Source organism: Tursiops truncatus, chromosome 15 (assembly GCF_011762595.2).
Source record: "Tursiops truncatus isolate mTurTru1 chromosome 15, mTurTru1.mat.Y, whole genome shotgun sequence".
Classification (NCBI taxonomy): Eukaryota; Metazoa; Chordata; class Mammalia; order Artiodactyla; family Delphinidae; genus Tursiops; species Tursiops truncatus.
In genome coordinates, this window is record NC_047048.1 from 16,361,203 (window position 1) to 16,370,727 (window position 9,525).

Here is a 9,525-nt window from a genome sequence, read left to right on the forward strand (position 1 = left end):
CCACTTCACGCTGGGATACTCTCTGCTTGCTTGAATACCACTAGGGGTAGGAAAATTGCTGCCTTTGTGTTGCCTGATTCCTTCTCAGAGTCACTCCTTAATGTGAAGTGAAATCTGATTCTCCTACCTGCCTCTTGAGCAAGCTTCTGTTTTCTGGTGCTTTCTGTCTGAGATGCTTTTAATCCCACCCATCCTGCAAGGCTCAGCTCTTCAAAGTCTTCTCCTACTTGCCCTCCACCACCTGACTCCTCGCCTCCACCCCAGGGAGAGACCTTCTCTGGGATGGCACCCACAGCAAAACTACGACCAGAATCTCACAGTCATTTTGGCATACAGCTCCTTCAGACTTTCCCTCGAACCCCTCTTTCCATGAGAGATCATTTATCCATTCAGTTAAGGTTTATTGGATGCCTGCTCTATTACCAGGACCTGGCTGAAGGCATGCATGCAAGGAGGGACAAATGGGACCCTGATAGGATTGGAACCAGGCCTTAGGGTTAGTGTCAGCTCTTGAACTCAGGAGGCAAATGGCAGGAGCATCACTGGGCAGTAGCTCTCTGCCCAGGACAGATCTGTGCATCAGTTTCAGAAAATCGTAGCAACAGCTCCCATGCATTGGGCTACTACTCTGTGACATGTGTTCTATAGACATTATCCCATTTAACCCTTACAATAACCCAATAGGCATAGGATTATTGATCCCATTTTACAGACCAGAAAACCGAGGTTCAGAGAAGTTAAGTAATTTCGCCAAAGTCTCACAGCTGCAACCTGCAGAAGCTGGGACTTTTAAAATCTGGTCTGGGGCTTCCCTGGTGGCGCAGTGGTTAAGAATCCAGCTGCCAATTCAGGGGACACGGGTTCAAGCCCTGGTCCGGGAAGGTACCACATGCTGCAGAGCAACTAAGCCCGTGCGCCACAACTACTGAGCCTGCGCTCGAGAGCCTGCAAGCCACAACTACTGAGCCTGCGTGCCACAACTACTGAAGCCCGTGCGCCTAGAGCCCGTGCTCTGCAACCAGAGAAGCCACCACAATGAGAAGGCCGCATACCACAACAAAGAGTAGCCCTGACTCGCTGCAACTAGAGAAAGTCCGCACTCAGCAGCAAAGACCCAACGCAGCCAAAAATAAATAAATATACTTACAAAAAAAATATCAGGTCTGTCTGATTTTCAAAGTTTGGGTTGCACCCTTTTTTGACTACATGCCTGAGAAGAACTATGTACTGACAATGAAGAATTCTAGATGCTAGTTAATTTCTAGTCAACTACTCCAGTGTGAGCCTCAGTTTCCCCACCTGTCAATTGCTGAGACTGTCCTCTCTTCTGTCAACTTCAAAGGAGAGAACAGGCTGGGGAGTGTTGTGTCTCTAGCTGGACGTGGCCATTCCCTGGGTAATGGGTCCTTTGACACTTGCCAGGAGGCTCCACACATCACCCCTCACTCCTGGCCTCTGATTGGCCTTCCCTGGCCTTGGCCTTCCCTGGCACAGCCTCTGCCTGGGAGGCCTTTAAGTGGCTGTTCCAGGAACCAGACCATTCTTGGAATTACAGAATGTTCAGATCTGTAGAGCCGAACTCTTTCTCCTTTGCGGAAGGGGAAATCATGGCTCAGGGTGCAGGGGCCTGGGCCTGGCTTAAACTACATGAAGGCTAGGGACCCCATCAGGATGAGAACCCTCCAGAACCTCCCTCTTCTGTTCCATTCTTTTCTTTGTCATTTCCTGGTTGTGTGTAATACCTGTTTCCCCAATTTCTTGGGTCTCTCGTGAGAACTGGAGAGCTGATTGACCTCTCTTTCCCCCCAGGGGCTTATGGGAATTTTCCATCAGGTTGCCACAATCCAAAGGCTTCCTGGCTCCTTTATGTGTTTCACGTGCTTGTCCTCATCCGCCCACTCCAGAGGCCAGCTCTCAGATGTCTATTTTTTAAAATTTCAGAATCACCCAAAGTTGATTTTCAACCGGCACTTTTTTTATGTTTTGTTTTGTTTTGTTTTGTTTGCGGTACGCGGGCCTCTCACTGTTGTGGCCTCTCCCGTTGTGGAGCACAGGCTCCGGACGCGCAGGCTCAGCGGCCATGGCTCACGGACCCAGCCGCTCCGCGGCACGTGGGATCCTCCCGGACCGGGGCACGAACCCGTGTCCCCTGCATCGGCAGGCGGACTCTCAACCACTGCGCCACCAGGGAAGCCCCCTCAACCAGTACTTTTTAAAGGTGATACTAATAACAGTCATAGTCCTAGATGCCATTATTGATTACCTGCCTCAGGGTTTTCCCAGCTTTACCATTCACACAGCACTTCTGTGATTTCTACCCTATGTGCATTCAAGCTACATCATTATTTACTTAACATTTTATCTATTTTTTTAAAGATTAACTGTTTCTGGTTAAGGATTCTGATGACGTCTCATATTCTGTTTTGAACAATTTGTATGTACATATACGCACAAGGAGAGAATGTTAATTAAAGTTGTTATTTTTTCAACTTCTTTTTTTTAAATTTTTTTGGCTCCTTTGGGTCTTTGTTGCTGAGTACGTGCTTTCTCTAGTTGTAGCCAGCAGGGGCCACTTCTTGTTGCGGTGCACGGGCTTCTAATTGTGGGGGTTTCTCGTTGCAGAGCACAGGATCTAGGCACACGGGCTTCAGTAGTTGTGGCTCATGTGCTCTAGAGCACAGGCTCAGTAGTTGTGGCACACAGGCTTAGTTGCTCCGCGGCATGTGGGATCTTCCCGGACCAGGGCTCGAACCCATGTCCCCTGCATTGGCAGGCGGATTCTTAACCACTGCGCCACCAGGGAAGTCTCTATTTACTTAGCATTTAAAAAGTTACCTTCTTACCTTTTTTACTTAAATGTATTTTAAAAGAAACTACATAACCACCAAAAATGGAAGCCCACAACCACATGTCATAATTAGAAAATAACTGTAAAAAGAAACACCTAACTAAAACTTTGAGTCCACCAGTGCGTTATCTATGACAACTTTGTCTATTAAGAGTCATAGGTGTTTAGGCTTCCCTGGTGGTCCAGTGGTTAAGACTCCGCGCTTCCACTGCATGGGGCACGAGTTAGATCCCTGGTTGGGGAAGTTTTGCGTGCCTCAACGTGCGGCCAAAAAAAAAGTCATAGGTGTTTACACTTGGGGAAAAAACAAAAAACAAAAAACAGTTGCTCACGAGCCAAACACTGTGCCAGGAGCTTTGCATACATGGGAGACGGCCTCATTGTAATTACCTGGGAGTTAAAGAAAATATTGCTTCCTGGCTCCCTCTCCCTGATTCTGATTTCACTGGTCTGGGGTATAGCTTGGGCACTGGGACTTTGAAACATGATTTGAGCTTGCAGTGAAGTTTGAGAATTGCATTTATGAAAGATGGTCACAGCAAGAGTTCCCACCCCACATGCTCTCCTTACAGTATGCCCTTGACCTCCCCTCCATCAAATGGGAGACACAGGACTATGTCTCTTCCTTCTGAACGTGGGAGGACTTCTACGACCATGTCTTCTTGACTGACAGAGGACAGCGGAAGTGGTGCTTTCATGAAACACCATGCGCTTCTATCTTGCTCCCGGTGGTTCTTGGACCCCAGCCACTCTGCTGTGAGGAAGTCCAAGATAAGCACACATGAAAGATGATATAGAAAGGTCACATATTGTTGTTGTTCTGGCCTTCGGTCCAACTGAAGTCCCAGCTGAAAGCCATCCCCAACCGCCAGACACGTGAATGAAGGGAGCCTGCAGATGGGTCCAGCCCCAGCCATCAAGTCACCTCCAGCAACTGAATCTTCCCAGATGAGGCCTGAGATATTGTGCAGCAGAGACAAGCCACCTCCAATTCCCAACCTGCAGAAACTGGGAGCATAATTAAATGGTTGTTTCACACCATTATGTTTGGGGATGGTTTGTTACACAGCCATAGTGACTGGACCAGCCTTAGAGTCCCCCAGACCCATGTCCAGATCCGGCCTGCAAACTTGGCTGTGACCTGGGACAAGTGATTGTTTACCCTGCATCTTAATTTCCTCATCTGTAAACACTCACCTCCCAGAATGGTGTTTTATTGTTGTTGTTGCTGTTGTCTGTTTTTTGGTTTTTCTGCGGCTTGCAGGAGCTTAGTTCCCTGACCAGGGATTGAACCTGGGCCCGGGCCCTCGGCAGTGAAAGCAGCAAAAGTCTGGAGTCCTAACCGCTGGACCGCCAGGGAATTCGCACCTCCCGGAATGGTTTTGAGAATGCAAGGAAACTGTGTTTTTCAAGCACTGAGCAGGGTACCCGAAAAAAACCTTAAAAGGGCGGCACAGGGGCAGCAGAAAGCGTGGGCTCCGGGCCCAGACTCCATGGGTTCAAGTCCCAGCTCTCTTACCGTCTCTGTCTGACCTTGGGCTAGTTACCTGACCTTTCTATGCAACCGTTTCCCCTGGTGTAAAATAGGAGTGCCAATAACATTCAATATAGGATTGTTGCTGTGATTGGGTTAATGCTGTGAAATGCACAGGAAGCATCATGTGAGTGCGCTATTAAAACAAGGATACAGAAACATAGGCCAGGTGTGCAAGAAATGTGATCTGTCTGTTGTTTAATTGAATTGATATTTCCTGTTCCTTTTCTGCTGGCGGCAGGTGTTTGAAGGGCTCAGTTTGTGTTTTTCTCTCTCCTTTTCCCAGGGCTCCCAGTAGCAGAGTTGAGAAGGGGCGTGGATCCTCTTGGCCTTGACATCCTCTGTACACTGGCGTCTGCCAAGACGTCCCCCCTTCTGCCTTCCTGTCCTTTCTGTCCGTTTTTCTTTTTTTCTTGGCTACGTTGGGTTTTCATTGCTGCGCGCGGGCTTTCTCTAGTTGGGGCGAGCGGGGGCTACTCTTCATTGCGGTGCGCGGGCTTCTCATTGCGGTGGCTTCTCTTGTTGCACGGGGCACGGGCTCTAGAGCTCAGGCTCAGTAGTTGTGGCACACGGGCTTAGTTGCTCCGCAGCATGTGGGATCTTCCCGGACCAGGACTTGAACCCGTGTCCCCTGCATTGGCAGGCGGACTCTTTACCACTGCACCACCAGGGAAGCCCCCTTTCTGTCTGTTCTTTACTGTCAGCCCACACAGCCCCTCCTCTTGGTCTGTGTGCTCTGGGCCACCTCACACAGCCTTTGTGTCACACTGGGGTGTAGAGGCACTGCTGGGGTCTGTTCACCTGGAAAACGGGGTACAGTTCCTTCCATCCTCAGATCTCACCAAACTCTTCAGGACAGGCAGGACACAGGAACCCTTTCTCAAAGACACATCTGTTCTAAGATCTCTCTGTGTCCTTTCCAAATTCCTCCTTCCTCCTTGACTTGGGGAGTATTTTAAAATTTGCCCACTCCCCACCCCATCCACCTTGCTCTTGTGTCCTCGTGATTCTCTGTGCCTTGAGTCCCCTAAGGCTGTTGAACTAAAAAGGAAACTTCAGTGACATCCTTTTACTGTAGCCATGAATGTCCTCCCTCAGTAATGGGATGAATGTAAAAGAAGAGGGGGAAAACTCCACCTTGATTTGTAGATTAAAATATTAGGGCTCCCCTGGTGGTGCAGTGGTTGAGAGTCCACCTGCCGATGCAGGTGACACGGGTTCGTGCCCCGGTCCGGGAAGATCCCACGTGCCGTGGAGCAGCTGGGCCCGTGAGCCATGGCCGCTGAGCCTGTGCGTCCGGAGCCTGTGCTCCACAACGGGAGAGGCCACAACAGTGAGAGGCCCGCGTACCGCAAAGGAAAAATAAATAAATAAATAAATAAAATATATATATTATACAGCCACAATGACTTTTATTATCACACTGAATATTTACCAAAGCCCTGTGGAAGGGAAAAGACTTGGGTCATGGGTTCACCACCTGTCACAGGCTGAGCCAGGAGTCGACCAGGTGTGCTGACAACCACACCCAAGCTTTCTAGAGTTCTGTGGTCTTCAGGGAGTCTGGGGGGAGCAAGCAAAGAAGCAAGAGCACCTCACCACCCACCCCCACCGATCCCCTGAGCAAGCAGCCAGCCTTGGCAAAGGAGACCATTCCCCAGAGGCTGGACCCGGAACCCAGATCTCTGCACCTTCTTTCCTTTGTAAAACAAGTTCTCTTTGCTTTTCTGATTACAAAAGCAGCTGATGCTATGGAACAGAAGATAACCCCTAACCTCTTCTTCCGTCCTCTTGACCAAACATGTTCTCCTTCCAACTTTGGCAAAACACTTAAGTTATAAAATTAATCACTTTGTGGAATGTTTGCACCAGCTCTGTGCAACCTTATCCTGTTCTCTCTTTTCTGGAGAATAGTTTGGAGAGTTGTCATTTTAACTGTTTAAGGAAAGAATCATTTATTCATTCGACAAATATTTCTTGAGCCAGGGAATATTCTAAAAGCTACGGAAACCCTGGTAAGTGAGCTCTTTTCTCATGAAATTTACATTGTAGTGGGGGCAGACAAACGATCACAAGTGAACAAACAAAAACAAGAATTTCGTCCGGCTTGTGCAATTTAAAACGCCTTGTTTGGGCTTCCCTGGTGGCGCAGTGGTTAAGAATCCGCCTGCCAATGCAGGGGTCACGGATTCGAGCCCTGGTCCAGGAAGATCCCAAATGCCGCGGAGCAACTAAGCCCATGCGCCACAACTACTGAGCCTGCGCTCTAGAGCCCACGAGCCACAACTACTGAAGCCTGTGTGCCTAGAGCCCGTGCTCTGCAACAAGAGAAGCCACCGCAATGAGAAGCCTGCGCACCGCAACAGAGAGTAGCCCCCGCTCGCTGCAACTAGAGGAAGCCTGCGCGCAGCAACAAAGACCCAACACAGCCAAAAATAAATAAATAAAAATAACAAACAAACAAAACGCCTTGGTTAAGGAAAGCCTCACCGAGAAGGTGGCATTGAAGCAAAGACCAGAAAGAAGTTAGGGAGTGATTCATGCTAAAATTCCTGTTTATTTCCTTCAGAGCACGTAGTACCATCTGACATACTGTATATTTACTGATTAATTTATTGTTTAGAGTTAGGGAGGGGAACACTGGCAGCTAAGAAACCTGAAGCCAGAGAGAACAAACTTGTGGTTGCCAAGCGGGGGGAGGGGGGAAGGAGAGGGATGGACTGGTAGTCTGGGGTTGGTAGATGTGAACTATTACATTTAGAATGGATAAACAAGGTCCTACGTATAGCACAGGGAACTATGTTCAATATCCTGTGATAAACCATAATGGAAAAGAATGTATGTCTGTGTATAACTGAGTCACTTTGCTGTACAGCAGGGATGGGCACAGTATTGTCAATCAACTATCCTTCAATAAAAATAAATAAATAAGAAACTGGAGGGCTTCCCTGGTGGCGCAGTGGTTGAGAGTCCGCCTGCCAATGCAGGGGACGCGGGTTCGTGCCCCGGTCCGGAAAGATCCCACATGCCACGGAGCGGCTGCGCCTGTGAGCCATGGCCGCTGAGCCTGCGCGTCCGGAGCTTGTGCTCTGCGACGGAAGAGGCCACAGCGGTGAGAGGCCCGCGTACCGCAAAAAAAAAAAAAAGAAACTGGAGGCAATGAGAAGGGCTGGAGGCTGAGTGACCACAAGCAGAGGGTGAGGGTTGGCAGGGCCCTAGGGGCCAGGCAGGTAGGCCTAAGTGTCCTCCTTTCTGCTTATGTCTCACCCACCCTCCCTGCAGTCAGGAGCTGCCGCCCCAGTCCATGGAGGAGATACGCCATCTCCACCAGGAGTCTCTGTGGTCATTGTCAGAAGCCCTGTCTGTCACCATCCTTCTTACCATGGCTCCCAGCTGCCCCTTTGACCCAGTCCATATTCTTGAGTGTGGCATTCCAGGACCTCCATCACCTACCTGCACCTTAGTGTAAGTGCCCTCTGGTTCCCCTGCTTCAGAGCTGGTACCTGGCACTAAGTAGGTGCACGATAAATATTCACGAATCAATGCATCAGAAATAGTCTCGCTTAGTACAGGGAACTATATTCAATATCTTGTAAAAAACTATAACGGAAAAGAATCTGAAAAGGTGGAACCTCAGGACTGGGCCTCTTGCTGTCCCTCATCTCCGGGCCTGGTTTCTGTTTTCTGGTCCCTCTTCATTCCTTTGTTTATTCATTATAGGTCATATGCACTAGGGGTTAAGAGTATGGACTCTTGTGACTATAGTTGATTACACTGTATTGTATAATTGAAATTTGCTAAGAGAGTATAACTTAAATGTTCCCCTCTATACACACACACACACACAAAGATAAGTATGTGAGGTGATGGATGTGTTAACTAACTCGATGGCGGTAATCCTTTCACAATGTAAATGTATATCAGATCCTCACGTTGTATGCTTTGTTATCTTTTTTCTTCCAATTTTATTGAGATACAACTGCATACAACACTGTGTAAGTTTAAGGTGTACAGCGTCATGATTTGACTTACATACATCATGAAATGATCGCCACAATAAGTTTAGTGACCATCCATCATCTTATATAGCTACAAAATTAAAGAAATAGAAAAAAATTTTTTGTTGTGATGATTGTTGTACACTTTAAATAACTTATAATTTTATTTGTCAATTATAACTCAATAAAGCTGGAAGGAAAAAAAAGAGTGTGTACTCTCAAGCCATACTGTTTTGGTTCAAATTTCAGTTCTGTTACTGTTATTTAACCTCAGTTTCATCCTCTGTGAAATGGATTGTTTTGAGGATTACATATTTTATGCATGTTAAGCCTTTAGAACAGTGTCTGACATAGAGAGAAGACTCAGTAAATGCTAACTGCTATACCAGGCAGTAGAGTATAGTGGTTAAGAAAGCCAGATAGGGGCCTCCCTGGTGGCACAGTGGTTAAGAATCCACCTGCCAATGCAGGGGACACAGGTTCAAGCCGTGGTCCAGGAAGATCCCACATGTCATGGAGCAACGGAGCCTGTGCTCTAGAGCTGGCGAGCTGCAACTACTGAGCCCATGAGCCATGACTACTGAAGTCCGTGTGCCTAAAGCCCATGCTTTGCAACAAGAGAAGCCACCACAATGAGAAGCCCACACACAGCAATGAAGAGTAGCCCCCGCTCTCCACAACTAGAGAAAGCCTACTTGCAGCAACGAAGACCCAACACAGCCAAAAATAAATAAATTAATTAAAATAAAAGAAGAAGAAAAGAAAGCATGGGGAATTTCCTGGTGGTCCAGTGATTAAGACTCTGCACTTTCACTGCAGGGGGGGGGTGGGTTCAATCCCTGGTCAGGGAGCTAAGATCCCCACACGCCCCACAGTGCGGCCAAAAAACAAAAAAGCCAGACATCCTGGGTTTAAATCCCAGAGCTGCCATTTACTAGCTCTGTAACCTTGGGCACAAAATCTTAACTTCTCTGGGCCTCAGTTTCCTCTTCTGCATGAAATGATCACGAATAATAATACCTACAACACAGGGTTATTGTGAGAATTAAATGAGCCAATAGTTGAAAAGTGTCTGGCCTATATAAGCATTTGATTAAATTTTGATTACAATTTTATTCCATTTAGTGTAAGCTCCATGAAGCCAG